General features: G+C 37.0%; 1 protein-coding gene across 1 annotated transcript in view; it reads right to left on the bottom strand.

The window, feature by feature from the left end:
* LOC142187385 (uncharacterized) overlaps positions 1-17,265 on the bottom strand; it is a gene marked incomplete at its 5' end in the record, with an annotated part of 128,287 nt that overhangs the window by 83,741 nt on the left and 27,281 nt on the right. The window lies entirely within an intron of this gene.

Below are 17,265 nucleotides of genomic sequence, written 5' to 3'. Positions count from 1 at the left end.
GTCCAGTATCAGTCACTGTGATAAATCTGTACAGTATAAGACTGTCTAGTATAAGGTTACACTGTCTAATATTACCCAGGATTAGTAATCTGTACAATGCATCATCCAGTATCAGTCACTGTGATAAATCTGTACAGTATAAGACTGTCTAGTCTAAGGTTACACTAATATTACCCAGGATTAGTAATCTGTACAATGTATCATCCAGTATCAGTCACTGTGATAAATCTGTACAGTATAAGACTGTCTAGTATAAGGTTACACTGTCTAATATTACACAGGATTAGTAATCTGTACAATGTATCATCCAGTATCAGTCACTGTGATAAATCTGGTGTAGTATAAGACTGTCTAGTCTAAGGTTACACTGTCTAATATTACCCAGGATTAGTAATCTGTACAATGTATCATCCAGTATCAGTCACTGTGATAAATCTGGTGTAGTATAAGACTGTCTAGTATAAGGTTACACTGTCTAATATTACCCAGGATTAGTAATCTGTACAATGTATCATCCAGTATCAGTCACTGTGATAAATCTGTACAGTATAAGACTGTCTAGTCTAAGGTTACACTGTCTAATATTACCCAGGATTAGTAATCTGTACAATGTATCATCCAGTATCAGTCACTGTGATAAATCTGTACAGTATAAGACTGTCTAGTATAAGGTTACACTGTCTAATATTACCCAGGATTAGTAATCTGTACAATGTATCGTCCAGTATCAGTCACTGTGATAAATCTGTACAGTATAAGACTGTCTAGTATAAGGTTACACTGTCTAATATTACCCAGGATTAGTAATCTGTACAATGCATCATCCAGTATCAGTCACTGTGATAAATCTGTACAGTATAAGACTGTCTAGTCTAAGGTTACACTAATATTACCCAGGATTAGTAATCTGTACAATGTATCATCCAGTATCAGTCACTGTGATAAATCTGTACAGTATAAGACTGTCTAGTCTAAGGTTACACTGTCTAATATTACCCAGGATTAGTAATCTGTACAATGTATCATCCAGTATCAGTCACTGTGATAAATCTGGTGTAGTATAAGACTGTCTAGTATAAGGTTACACTGTCTAATATTACCCAGGATTAGTAATCTGTACAATGTATCATCCAGTATCAGTCACTGTGATAAATCTGTACAGTATAAGACTGTCTAGTCTAAGGTTACACTGTCTAATATTACCCAGGATTAGTAATCTGTACAATGTATCATCCAGTATCAGTCACTGTGATAAATCTGTACAGTATAAGACTGTCTAGTCTAAGGTTACACTGTCTAATATTATCCAGGATTAGTAATCTGTACAATGTATCATCCAGTATCAGTCACTGTGATAAATCTGTACAGTATAAGACTGTCTAGTATAAGGTTACACTGTCTAATATTACTCAGGATTAGTAATCTGTACAATGTATCATCCAGTATCAGTCACTGTGATAAATCTGGTGTAGTATAAGACTGTCTAGTATAAGGTTACACTGTCTAATATTACCCAGGATTAGTAATCTGTACAATGTATCGTCCAGTATCAGTCACTGTGATAAATCTGTACAGTATAAGACTGTCTAGTATAAGGTTACACTGTCTAATATTACTCAGGATTAGAAATCTGTACAATGTATTATCCAGTATCAGTCACTGTGATAAATCTGGTGTAGTATAAGACTGTCTAGTATAAGGTTACACTGTCTAATATTACCCAGGATTAGTAATCTGTACAATGCATCATCCAGTATCAGTCACTGTGATAAATCTGTACAGTATAAGACTGTCTAGTCTAAGGTTACACTAATATTACCCAGGATTAGTAATCTGTACAATGTATCATCCAGTATCAGTCACTGTGATAAATCTGTACAGTATAAGACTGTCTAGTCTAAGGTTACACTGTCTAATATTACCCAGGATTAGTAATCTGTACAATGTATCATCCAGTATCAGTCACTGTGATAAATCTGGTGTAGTATAAGACTGTCTAGTATAAGGTTACACTGTCTAATATTACACAGGATTAGTAATCTGTACAATGTATCATCCAGTATCAGTCACTGTGATAAATCTGGTGTAGTATAAGACTGTCTAGTATAAGGTTACACTGTCTAATATTACCCAGGATTAGTAATCTGTACAATGCATCATCCAGTATCAGTCACTGTGATAAATCTGTACAGTATAAGACTGTCTAGTCTAAGGTTACACTAATATTACCCAGGATTAGTAATCTGTACAATGTATCATCCAGTATCAGTCACTGTGATAAATCTGTACAGTATAAGACTGTCTAGTCTAAGGTTACACTGTCTAATATTACCCAGGATTAGTAATCTGTACAATGTATCATCCAGTATCAGTCACTGTGATAAATCTGGTGTAGTATAAGACTGTCTAGTATAAGGTTACACTGTCTAATATTACCCAGGATTAGTAATCTGTACAATGTATCATCCAGTATCAGTCACTGTGATAAAACTGTACAGGATAAGACTGTCTAGTCTAAGGTTACACTGTCTAATATTACCCAGGATTAGTAATCTGTACAATGTATCATCCAGTATCAGTCACTGTGATAAATCTGTACAGTATAAGACTGTCTAGTCTAAGGTTACACTGTCTAATATTATCCAGGATTAGTAATCTGTACAATGTATCATCCAATATCAGTCACTGTGATAAATCTGTACAGTATAAGACTGTCTAGTATAAGGTTACACTGTCTAATATTACTCAGGATTAGTAATCTGTACAATGTATCATCCAGTATCAGTCACTGTGATAAATCTGGTGTAGTATAAGACTGTCTAGTATAAGGTTACACTGTCTAATATTACCCAGGATTAGTAATCTGTACAATGTATCGTCCAGTATCAGTCACTGTGATAAATCTGTACAGTATAAGACTGTCTAGTATAAGGTTACACTGTCTAATATTACTCAGGATTAGAAATCTGTACAATGTATCATCCAGTATCAGTCACTGTGATAAATCTGGTGTAGTATAAGACTGTCTAGTATAAGGTTACACTGTCTAATATTACCCAGGATTAGTAATCTGTACAATGCATCATCCAGTATCAGTCACTGTGATAAATCTGTACAGTAGAAGACTGTCTAGTCTAAGGTTACACTAATATTACCCAGGATTAGTAATCTGTACAATGTATCATCCAGTATCAGTCACTGTGATAAATCTGGTGTAGTATAAGACTGTCTAGTATAAGGTTACACTGTCTAATATTACCCAGGATTAGTAATCTGTACAATGTATCATCCAGTATCAGTCACTGTGATAAATCTGTACAGTATAAGACTGTCTAGTCTAAGGTTACACTGTCTAATATTACCCAGGATTAGTAATCTGTACAATGTATCATCCAGTATCAGTCACTGTGATAAATCTGTACAGTATAAGACTGTCTAGTATAAGGTTACACTGTCTAATATTACCCAGGATTAGTAATCTGTACAATGTATCGTCCAGTATCAGTCACTGTGATAAATCTGTACAGTATAAGACTGTCTAGTATAAGGTTACACTGTCTAATATTACTCAGGATTAGAAATCTGTACAATGTATCATCCAGTATCAGTCACTGTGATAAATCTGGTGTAGTATAAGACTGTCTAGTATAAGGTTACACTGTCCAATATTACCCAGGATTAGTAATCTGTACAATGCATCATCCAGTATCAGTCACTGTGATAAATCTGTACAGTATAAGACTGTCTAGTCTAAGGTTACACTGTCTAATATTACCCAGGATTAGTAATCTGTACAATGTATCATCCAGTATCAGTCACTGTGATAAATCTGTACAGTATAAGACTGTCTAGTCTAAGGTTACACTGTCTAATATTACCCAGGATTAGTAATCTGTACAATGTATCGTCCAGTATCAGTCACTGTGATAAATCTGTACAGTATAAGACTGTCTAGTATAAGGTTACACTGTCTAATATTACCCAGGATTAGTAATCTGTACAATGTATCATCCAGTATCAGTCACTGTGATAAATCTGTACAGTATAAGGCTGTCTAGTCTAAGGTTACACTAATATTACCCAGGATTAGTAATCTGTACAATGTATCATCCAGTATCAGTCACTGTGATAAATCTGTACAGTATAAGACTGTCTAGTATAAGGTTACACTGTCTAATATTACACAGGATTAGTAATCTGTACAATGTATCATCCAGTATCAGTCACTGTGATAAATCTGGTGTAGTATAAGACTGTCTAGTCTAAGGTTACACTGTCTAATATTACCCAGGATTAGTAATCTGTACAATGTATCATCCAGTATCAGTCACTGTGATAAATCTGGTGTAGTATAAGACTGTCTAGTATAAGGTTACACTGTCTAATATTACCCAGGATTAGTAATCTGTACAATGTATCATCCAGTATCAGTCACTGTGATAAATCTGTACAGTATAAGACTGTCTAGTCTAAGGTTACACTGTCTAATATTACCCAGGATTAGTAATCTGTACAATGTATCATCCAGTATCAGTCACTGTGATAAATCTGTACAGTATAAGACTGTCTAGTATAAGGTTACACTGTCTAATATTACCCAGGATTAGTAATCTGTACAATGTATCGTCCAGTATCAGTCACTGTGATAAATCTGTACAGTATAAGACTGTCTAGTATAAGGTTACACTGTCTAATATTACCCAGGATTAGTAATCTGTACAATGCATCATCCAGTATCAGTCACTGTGATAAATCTGTACAGTATAAGACTGTCTAGTCTAAGGTTACACTAATATTACCCAGGATTACTAATCTGTACAATGTATCATCCAGTATCAGTCACTGTGATAAATCTGTACAGTATAAGACTGTCTAGTCTAAGGTTACACTGTCTAATATTACCCAGGATTAGTAATCTGTACAATGTATCATCCAGTATCAGTCACTGTGATAAATCTGGTGTAGTATAAGACTGTCTAGTATAAGGTTACACTGTCTAATATTACCCAGGATTAGTAATCTGTACAATGTATCATCCAGTATCAGTCACTGTGATAAATCTGTACAGTATAAGACTGTCTAGTCTAAGGTTACACTGTCTAATATTACCCAGGATTAGTAATCTGTACAATGTATCATCCAGTATCAGTCACTGTGATAAATCTGTACAGTATAAGACTGTCTAGTATAAGGTTACACTGTCTAATATTACTCAGGATTAGTAATCTGTACAATGTATCATCCAGTATCAGTCACTGTGATAAATCTGGTGTAGTATAAGACTGTCTAGTATAAGGTTACACTGTCTAATATTACCCAGGATTAGTAATCTGTACAATGTATCGTCCAGTATCAGTCACTGTGATAAATCTGTACAGTATAAGACTGTCTAGTATAAGGTTACACTGTCTAATATTACTCAGGATTAGAAATCTGTACAATGTATCATCCAGTATCAGTCACTGTGATAAATCTGGTGTAGTATAAGACTGTCTAGTATAAGGTTACACTGTCTAATATTACCCATGATTAGTAATCTGTACAATGCATCATCCAGTATCAGTCACTGTGATAAATCTGTACAGTATAAGACTGTCTAGTCTAAGGTTACACTAATATTACCCAGGATTAGTAATCTGTACAATGTATCATCCAGTATCAGTCACTGTGATAAATCTGTACAGTATAAGACTGTCTAGTATAAGGTTACACTGTCTAATATTACCCAGGATTAGTAATCTGTACAATGTATCATCCAGTATCAGTCACTGTGATAAATCTGTACAGTATAAGACTGTCTAGTCTAAGGTTACACTGTCTAATATTACCCAGGATTAGTAATCTGTACAATGTATCATCCAGTATCAGTCACTGTGATAAATCTGTACAGTATAAGACTGTCTAGTATAAGGTTACACTGTCTAATATTACCCAGGATTAGTAATCTGTACAATGTATCGTCCAGTATCAGTCACTGTGATAAATCTGTACAGTATAAGACTGTCTAGTATAAGGTTACACTGTCTAATATTACTCAGGATTAGAAATCTGTACAATGTATCATCTAGTATCAGTCACTGTGATAAATCTGGTGTAGTATAAGACTGTCTAGTATAAGGTTACACTGTCTAATATTACCCAGGATTAGTAATCTGTACAATGCATCATCCAGTATCAGTCACTGTGATAAATCTGTACAGTATAAGACTGTCTAGTATAAGGTTACACTGTCTAATATTACCCAGGATTAGTAATCTGTACAATGTATCATCCAGTATCAGTCACTGTGATAAATCTGTACAGTATAAGACTGTCTAGTCTATGGTTACACTGTCTAATATTACCCAGGATTAGTAATCTGTACAATGTATCATCCAGTATCAGTCACTGTGATAAATCTGGTGTAGTATAAGACTGTCTAGTATAAGGTTACACTGTCTAATATTACCCAGGATTAGTAATCTGTACAATGTATCATCCAGTATCAGTCACTGTGATAAATCTGTACAGTATAAGACTGTCTAGTCTAAGGTTACACTGTCTAATATTACCCAGGATTAGTAATCTGTACAATGTATCATCCAGTATCAGTCACTGTGATAAATCTGTACAGTATAAGACTGTCTAGTCTAAGGTTACACTGTCTAATATTATCCAGGATTAGTAATCTGTACAATGTATCATCCAGTATCAGTCACTGTGATAAATCTGTACAGTATAAGACTGTCTAGTATAAGGTTACACTGTCTAATATTACTCAGGATTAGTAATCTGTACAATGTATCATCCAGTATCAGTCACTGTGATAAATCTGGTGTAGTATAAGACTGTCTAGTATAAGGTTACACTGTCTAATATTACCCAGGATTAGTAATCTGTACAATGTATCGTCCAGTATCAGTCACTGTGATAAATCTGTACAGTATAAGACTGTCTAGTCTAAGGTTACACTGTCTAATATTACTCAGGATTAGAAATCTGTACAATGTATCATCCAGTATCAGTCACTGTGATAAATCTGGTGTAGTATAAGACTGTCTAGTATAAGGTTACACTGTCTAATATTACCCAGGATTAGTAATCTGTACAATGCATCATCCAGTATCAGTCACTGTGATAAATCTGTACAATATAAGACTGTCTAGTCTAAGGTTACACTAATATTACCCAGGATTAGTAATCTGTACAATGTATCATCCAGTATCAGTCACTGTGATAAATCTGTACAGTATAAGACTGTCTAGTATACGGTTACACTGTCTAATATTACCCAGGATTAGTAATCTGTACAATGTATCATCCAGTATCAGTCACTGTGATAAATCTGGTGTAGTATAAGACTGTCTAGTCTAAGGTTACACTGTCTAATATTACACAGGATTAGTAATCTGCACAATGTATCATCCAGTATCAGTCACTGTGATAAATCTGTACAGTATAAGACTGTCTAGTATAAGGTTACACTGTCTAATATTACTCAGGATTAGAAATCTGTACAATGTATCATCCAGTATCAGTCACTGTGATAAATCTGGTGTAGTATAAGACTGTCTAGTATAAGGTTACACTAATATTACCCAGGATTAGTAATCTGTACAATGTATCATCCAGTATCAGTCACTGTGATAAATCTGTACAGTATAAGACTGTCTAGTATAAGGATACACTGTCTAATATTACCCAGGATTAGTAATCTGTACAATGTATCATCCAGTATCAGTCACTGTGATAAATCTGTACAGTATAAGACTGTCTAGTATAAGGTTACACTAATATTACCCAGGATTAGTAATCTGTACAATGTATCGTCCAGTATCAGTCACTGTGATAAATCTGTACAGTATAAGACTGTCTAGTATAAGGTTACACTAATATTACCCAGGATTAGTAATCTGTACAATGTATCGTCCAGTATCAGTCACTGTGATAAATCTGTACAGTATAAGACTGTCTAGTCTAAGGTTACACTGTCTAATATTACCCAGGATTAGTAATCTGTACAATGTATCGTCCAGTATCAGTCACTGTGATAAATCTGGTGTAGTATAAGACTGTCTAGTATAAGGTTACACTGTCTAATATTACTCAGGATTAGAAATCTGTACAATGTATCATCCAGTATCAGTCACTGTGATAAATCTGTACAGTATAAGACTGTCTAGTATAAGGTTACACTGTCTAATATTACTCAGGATTAGTAATCTGTACAATGTATCATCCAGTATCAGTCACTGTGATAAATCTGGTGTAGTATAAGACTGTCTAGTATAAGGTTACACTGTCTAATATTACTCAGGATTAGAAATCTGTACAATGTATCATCCAGTATCAGTCACTGTGATAAATCTGTACAGTATAAGACTGTCTAGTCTAAGGTTACACTGTCTAATATTACCCAGGATTAGTAATCTGTACAATGTATCATCCAGTATCAGTCACTGTGATAAATCTGTACAGTATAAGACTGTCTAGTATAAGGTTACACTGTCTAATAATACACAGGATTAGTAATCTGTACAATGTATCATCCAGTATCAGTCACTGTGATAAATCTGGTGTAGTATCAGACTGTCTAGTATAAGGTTACACTGTCTAATATTACCCAGGATTAGTAATCTGTACAATGTATCATCCAGTATCAGTCACTGTGATAAATCTGGTGTAGTATAAGACTGTCTAGTATAAGGTTACACTGTCTAATATTACCCAGGATTAGAAATCTGTACAATGTATCATCCAGTATCAGTCACTGTGATAAATCTGGTGTAGTATAAGACTGTCTAGTATAAGGTTACACTGTCTAATATTACCCAGGATTAGTAATCTGTACAATGCATCATCCAGTATCAGTCACTGTGATAAATCTGTACAATATAAGACTGTCTAGTCTAAGGTTACACTAATATTACCCAGGATTAGTAATCTGTACAATGTATCATCCAGTATCAGTCACTGTGATAAATCTGTACAGTATAAGACTGTCTAGTATAAGGTTACACTGTCTAATATTACCCAGGATTAGTAATCTGTACAATGTATCATCCAGTATCAGTCACTGTGATAAATCTGGTGTAGTATAAGACTGTCTAGTCTAAGGTTACACTGTCTAATATTACACAGGATTAGTAATCTGCACAATGTATCATCCAGTATCAGTCACTGTGATAAATCTGGTGTAGTATAAGACTGTCTAGTATAAGGTTACACTAATATTACCCAGGATTAGTAATCTGTACAATGTATCATCCAGTATCAGTCACTGTGATAAATCTGTACAGTATAAGACTGTCTAGTATAAGGTTACACTGTCTAATATTACCCAGGATTAGTAATCTGTACAATGCATCATCCAGTATCAGTCACTGTGATAAATCTGTACAGTATAAGACTGTCTAGTCTAAGGTTACACTAATATTACCCAGGATTAGTAATCTGTACAATGTATCATCCAGTATCAGTCACTGTGATAAATCTGTACAGTATAAGACTGTCTAGTATAAGGTTACACTAATATTACCCAGGATTAGTAATCTGTACAATGTATCGTCCAGTATCAGTCACTGTGATAAATCTGTACAGTATAAGACTGTCTAGTATAAGGTTACACTAATATTACCCAGGATTAGTAATCTGTACAATGTATCATCCAGTATCAGTCACTGTGATAAATCTGGTGTAGTATAAGACTGTCTAGTATAAGGTTACACTGTCTAATATTACTCAGGATTAGAAATCTGTACAATGTATCATCCAGTATCAGTCACTGTGATAAATCTGTACAGTATAAGACTGTCTAGTATAAGGTTACACTGTCTAATATTACTCAGGATTAGTAATCTGTACAATGTATCATCCAGTATCAGTCACTGTGATAAATCTGGTGTAGTATAAGACTGTCTAGTATAAGGTTACACTGTCTAATATTACTCAGGATTAGAAATCTGTACAATGTATCATCCAGTATCAGTCACTGTGATAAATCTGTACAGTATAAGACTGTCTAGTCTAAGGTTACACTGTCTAATATTACCCAGGATTAGTAATCTGTACAATGTATCATCCAGTATCAGTCACTGTGATAAATCTGTACAGTATAAGACTGTCTAGTATAAGGTTACACTGTCTAATAATACACAGGATTAGTAATCTGTACAATGTATCATCCAGTATCAGTCACTGTGATAAATCTGGTGTAGTATCAGACTGTCTAGTATAAGGTTACACTGTCTAATATTACCCAGGATTAGTAATCTGTACAATGTATCATCCAGTATCAGTCACTGTGATAAATCTGGTGTAGTATAAGACTGTCTAGTATAAGGTTACACTGTCTAATAATACACAGGATTAGTAATCTGTACAATGTATCATCCAGTATCAGTCACTGTGATAAATCTGGTGTAGTATCAGACTGTCTAGTATAAGGGTACACTGTCTAATAATACACAGGATTAGTAATCTGTACAATGCATCATCCAGTATCAGTCACTGTGATAAATCTGGTGTAGTATAAGACTGTCTAGTCTAAGGTTACACTGTCTAATATTACCCAGGATTAGTAATCTGTACAATGTATCATCCAGTATCAGTCACTGTGATAAATCTGGTGTAGTATAAGACTGTCTAGTATAAGGTTACACTGTCTAATAATACACAGGATTAGTAATCTGTACAATGTATCATCCAGTATCAGTCACTGTGATAAATCTGGTGTAGTATAAGACTGTCTAGTATAAGGTTACACTGTCTAATAATACACAGGATTAGTAATCTGTACAATGTATCATCCAGTATCAGTCACTGTGATAAATCTGGTGTAGTATCAGACTGTCTAGTATAAGGGTACACTGTCTAATAATACACAGGATTAGTAATCTGTACAATGTATCATCCAGTATCAGTCACTGTGATAAATCTGTACAGTATAAGACTGTCTAGTATAAGGTTACACTGTCTAATATTACCCAGGATTAGTAATCTGTACAATGTATCATCCAGTATCAGTCACTGTGATAAATCTGGTGTATTATCAGACTGTCTAGTCTAAGGTTACACTGTCTAATATTACACAGGATTAGTAATCTGTACAATGTATCATCCAGTATCAGTCACTGTGATAAATCTGGTGTAGTATAAGACTGTCTAGTATGAGGTTACACTGTCTAATAATACACAGGATTAGTAATCTGTACAATGTATCATCCAGTATCAGTCACTGTGATAAATCTGGTGTAGTATCAGACTGTCTAGTCTAAGGTTACACTGTCTAATAATACACAGGATTAGTAATCTGTACAATGTATCATCCAGTATCAGTCACTGTGATAAATCTGTACAGTATAAGACTGTCTAGTATAAGGTTACACTGTCTAATATTACCCAGGATTAGTAATCTGTACAATGTATCATCCAGTATCAGTCACTGTGATAAATCTGGTGTATTATCAGACTGTCTAGTCTAAGGTTACACTGTCTAATAATACACAGGATTAGTAATCTATACAATGTATCATCCAGTATCAGTCACTGTGATAGATCTGGTGTAGTATAAGACTGTCTAGTCTAAGGTTACACTGTCTAATATTACCCAGGATTAGTAATCTGTACAATGTATCATCCAGTATCAGTCACTGTGATAAATCTGGTGTAGTATAAGACTGTCTAGTATAAGGTTACACTGTCTAATATTACCCAGGATTAGTAATCTGTACAATGTATCATCCAGTATCAGTCACTGTGATAAATCTGTACAGTATAAGACTGTCTAGTCTAAGGTTACACTGTCTAATATTACCCAGGATTAGTAATCTGTACAATGTATCATCCAGTATCAGTCACTGTGATAAATCTGTACAGTATAAGACTGTCTAGTGTAAGGTTACACTGTCTAATATTACCCAGGATTAGTAATCTGTACAATGTATCATCCAGTATCAGTCACTGTGATAAATCTGGTGTAGTATCAGACTGTCTAGTCTAAGGTTACACTGTCTAATAATACACAGGATTAGTAATCTATACAATGTATCATCCAGTATCAGTCACTGTGATAGATCTGGTGTAGTATAAGACTGTCTAGTCTAAGGTTACACTGTCTAATATTACCCAGGATTAGTAATCTGTACAATGTATCATCCAGTATCAGTCACTGTGATAAATCTGGTGTAGTATAAGACTGTCTAGTATAAGGTTACACTGTCTAATATTACCCAGGATTAGTAATCTGTACAATGTATCATCCAGTATCAGTCACTGTGATAAATCTGTACAGTATAAGACTGTCTAGTCTAAGGTTACACTGTCTAATATTACCCAGGATTAGTAATCTGTACAATGTATCATCCAGTATCAGTCACTGTGATAAATCTGTACAGTATAAGACTGTCTAGTGTAAGGTTACATTGTCTAATATTACCCAGGATTAGTAATCTGTACAATGTATCATCCAGTATCAGTCACTGTGATAAATCTGGTGTAGTATAAGACTGTCTAGTATAAGGTTACACTGTCTAATGTTACACAGGATTAGTAATCTGTACAATGTATCGTCCAGTATCAGTCACTGTGATAAATCTGGTGTAGTATCAGACTGTCTAGTATAAGGTTACACTGTCTAATATTACCCAGGATTAGTAATCTGTACAATGTATCATCCAGTATCAGTCACTGTGATAAATCTGTACAGTATAAGACTGTCTAGTCTAAGGTTACACTGTCTAATATTACCCAGGATTAGTAATCTGTACAATGTATCATCCAGTATCAGTCACTGTGATAAATCTGGTGTAGTATCAGACTGTCTAGTATAAGGGTACACTGTCTAATAATACACAGGATTAGTAATCTGTACAATGTATCATCCAGTATCAGTCACTGTGATAAATCTGGTGTAGTATAAGACTGTCTAGTCTAAGGTTACACTGTCTAATATTACCCAGGATTAGTAATCTGTACAATGTATCATCCAGTATCAGTCACTGTGATAAATCTGGTGTAGTATCAGACTGTCTAGTATAAGGGTACACTGTCTAATGTTACACAGGATTAGTAATCTGTACAATGTATCATCCAGTATCAGTCACTGTGATAAATCTGTACAGTATAAGACTGTCTAGTATAAGGTTACACTGTCTAATATTACCCAGGATTACTAATCTGTACAATGTATCATCCAGTATCAGTCACTGTGATAAATCTGTACAGTATAAGACTGTCTAGTATAAGGTTACACTGTCTAATAATACACAGGATTAGTAATCTGTACAATGTATCATCCAGTATCAGTCACTGTGATAAATCTGGTGTAGTATAAGACTGTCTAGTCTAAGGTTACACTGTCTAATATTAACCAGGATTAGTAATCTGTACAATGTATCATCCAGTATCAGTCACTGTGATAAATCTGTACAGTATAAGACTGTCTAGTCTAAGGTTACACTGTCTAATATTAACCAGGATTAGTAATCTGTACAATGTATCATCCAGTATCAGTCACTGTGATAAATCTGTACAGTATAAGACTGTCTAGTCTAAGGTTACACTGTCTAATATTAACCAGGATTAGTAATCTGTACAATGTATCATCCAGTATCAGTCACTGTGATAAATCTGGTGTAGTATCAGACTGTCTAGTCTAAGGTTACACTGTCTAATAATACACAGGATTAGTAATCTGTACAATGTATCATCCAGTATCAGTCACTGTGATAAATCTGGTGTAGTATAAGACTGTCTAGTCTAAGGTTACACTGTCTAATATTAACCAGGATTAGTAATCTGTACAATGTATCATCCAGTATCAGTCACTGTGATAAATCTGTACAGTATAAGACTGTCTAGTCTAAGGTTACACTGTCTAATATTAACCAGGATTAGTAATCTGTACAATGTATCATCCAGTATCAGTCACTGTGATAAATCTGTACAGTATAAGACTGTCTAGTCTAAGGTTACACTGTCTAATATTACCCAGGATTAGTAATCTGTACAATGTATCATCCAGTATCAGTCACTGTGATAAATCTGGTGTAGTATCAGACTGTCTAGTCTAAGGTTACACTGTCTAATATTACCCAGGATTAGTAATCTGTACAATGTATCATCCAGTATCAGTCACTGTGATAAATCTGGTGTAGTATAAGGCTGTCTAGTCTAAGGTTACACTGTCTTAGCTTGTTAGAATAGTATAGTCTGAGGTTAGACCTTAGTCCCGGTGACTCTGCCGTACATTATGGAGGCCACTTGTGGGCACAATCTCTAGACATATATCTATGTACCGGGTCATTCCATATCAAGGGATCCAAATAGGAATATTTTTTTGTACCTGACGTCTTTAGATTTTTTTATTTTTATGAAGTCCAGCTTTAGTTAATTACAAATTAAAAGTTTAGAATTTTTTTCGATCAGTTAATTTTTTAAAGACTTCTAAAGTTTTTAAAAAGCGCAAATTTTGGCCTGTTCCAGCTTTACATTTATCATCATATCTCGGGCTAGAAGTAAGATACAGAGGCGGGAGAGGCGCCATTGTGCTCAGAACGGGGCCGGCTTTCATCTGATTGGTCACAAGACAAGGGTTCTTTATATTTTGTTTTGGAGAAAGCAAATTCAAAATTTCGATGCGCAATTGTGAAAAAAATGTATGTTTTAAAATTGTGAAAAATGTCTGTGTGTTACTTGTGTTCTGGGTTATAGTTGTACAGGGATTCACCTTCAGACCAAATTGGGATTGATGGTTTTTTTTAAAAAGAAATGTAAGCCTTGAACCCTCTGATCTATGTCTGTGCGGCTTCTTCCTTTTCATATCACAACTTACTGAATCCAACATTTATAGGGAACTAGAAAGAAACCGAAAAACCAAATCTGGTGAGTGCAGAATAAATAAGCGAAGGGAAGAAGCTGCTCCGCTCCCCGTGGGATTGTCTGAATAGTCTCACCCTCATTCTATGTCACCGGGGTAACAGAAGTGATATTTGTATCTCCGATTCCTGCAGGGAACAATTGTCATTCATCAGAGACAATGACTTTCCCCCAGTCCTCAGCAGTCACTCCCTGGACCTTCTGCAGAATATCAGTCTGTCCCTGATGGTTTTTCTGGAGAGAAGTGGCTTCTTTGCTGCCCTCCTTGAGACCAGGCCTTGCTCCAAGAGTCTCCGCAGTCTCACAGTGCGTGCAGATACACTCACACCCGCCTGCTGCCATTCCTGAGCAAGCTCTGCACTGCTGGTAGCCCGATCCCGCAGCTGAAACACTTTTAAGAGACGGTCCTGGCGCCTGCTGGTCTTTCTTGGGCGCCCTGGAGCCTTTTTGCCAACAATGGAACCTCTCTCCTTGAAGTTCTTGATGATGCGATAGATTGGTGACTGAGGTGCAATCTTTCTAGCTGCGATACTCTTCCCTGTTAGGCCATTTTTGTGCAATGCAATGATGACTGCACGTGTTTCTTCAGAGATAACCATGGGTAACAGAAGAGAAACAATGATGCCAAGCACCAGCCTCCTTTTACAGTGTCCAGTGGTGTCATTCTTACTTAATCATGACAGATTGATCTCCAGCCCTGTCCTCATCAACACCCACACCTGTGTTACTGGAGCAATCACTGAAACCATGTTAGCTGGTGCTTTTAAGGCCGGTGGAATGTGTTTTGGGGGATAAAGTTCATTTTCTAGACAAATATTAACTTTGCAAGTAATTGCTGTTAAGCTGATCACTCTGTATAACATTCTGGAGTATATGCAAATTACCATTAGGAAAACTGAAGCCGTAGACTTTGTAACAATTACTATTTGTAGCATTCTCAGAACTTTTGGCCATGACTGTATAAGATATGAGCTAATCAGACACTTACTAGGAGGTTATTACACGACCGGCCTCTTCTCACCAGTGTCTCCCTCCTAGTATGTGACGCCATCTTGTCCATCAGCGCTCACTAGCAATGTGTCGGAGTCTGTCCGGATTGTCAGGGTGTCGGCTCCACCGTAAAGGGATTCATTCATTAAAATCACATTCTTTCTCCCTAAGATGTAGGAATATCCTTAAGAAAGTCTCTTCTTCTCCTTCCTTTAGATGTCTTCTCTGCGCCGCCATTCAGTAGAAATCCCGGCTTTCTTCTGTATGCAAATGAGTTCTCTCACAGCACTGGGGGCGGTCCTCAGCACTCAAACAGCACTGGGGGTGTCCCCAATGCTGCGAGAGAACTCTCCAGCGCCGCCTCCATCTTCTCCCTGCGTCTTCTTCCGGCACTAGTTTCAAACTTCTGGGCATGCGCAGTCGGCTCTGGCGTTGGGCCTCGGCTACAGCTAACCGCGCATGTCCAGAAGTTTGAAGCCAGTGCTGGAAGAAGGGAGAAATAATGCCGTGTTACTGATGGAATCCCTTCACTATCTGATTATTGGTTTTCTTGGACACACACAGGATGGCGCTGGAGCAGAAGGAGGTGAAACAGTCATTTCTCTGTCTTCGCTTTCCCAATCTTTGCAGAGTCCAGTAGCCGCAGCCATCAGCGCCGATCATATTCACAGGTCACAGAACTAGTTATGTCATCCATTACCAATCTTGTGCCGCCTTCTACCACCTCATGGACATCACCGGCATTGCTGAATGATACAATCCTTGTTGGTATTTCGGTTTCAGTCCCTGGGATGACAGTGTGGTGTTACTCAGCCCCTGGGATGACAGTGTGGTGTTACTGAGTCCCTGGGATGACAGTGTGGTGTTACCAAGCCCCTGGGATGACGGTGCGGTGTTACTGAGCCCCTGGGATGACAATGCGGTGTTACTGAGTCCCTGGGATGACGGTGCGGTGTTACTGAGCCCCTGGGATGACGGTGCGGTGTTACTGAGTCCCTGGGATGACGGTGCGGTGTTACTGAGCCCCTGGGATGACAGTGCGGTGTTACTGAGTCCCTGGGATGACAGTGTGGTGTTACTCAGCCCCTGGGATGACAGTGCGGTGTTACCGAGTCCCTGGGATGACGGTGCGGTGTTACCGTGTCCCTGGGATGACGGTGCGGTGTTACCGAGTCCCTGGGATGACGGTGCGGTGTTACTGAGCCCCTGGGATGACGGTGCGGTGTTACTGAGTCCCTGGGATGACGGTGCGGTGTTACTGAGCCCCTGGGATGACGGTGCGGTGTTACTGAGCCCCTGGGATGACAGTGCGGTGTTACTGAGTCCCTGGGATGACAGTGTGGTGTTACTCAGCCCCTGGGATGACAGTGCGGTGTTACCGAGTCCCTGGGATGACGGTGCGGTGTTACCGTGTCCCTG

The sequence above is a fragment of the Leptodactylus fuscus genome, unplaced genomic scaffold, assembly GCF_031893055.1.
Source record: "Leptodactylus fuscus isolate aLepFus1 unplaced genomic scaffold, aLepFus1.hap2 HAP2_SCAFFOLD_226, whole genome shotgun sequence".
Classification (NCBI taxonomy): Eukaryota; Metazoa; Chordata; class Amphibia; order Anura; family Leptodactylidae; genus Leptodactylus; species Leptodactylus fuscus.
Note: the sequence above shows the minus strand (reverse complement) of the source record. Positions and strands in the feature narration are given on the sequence as shown.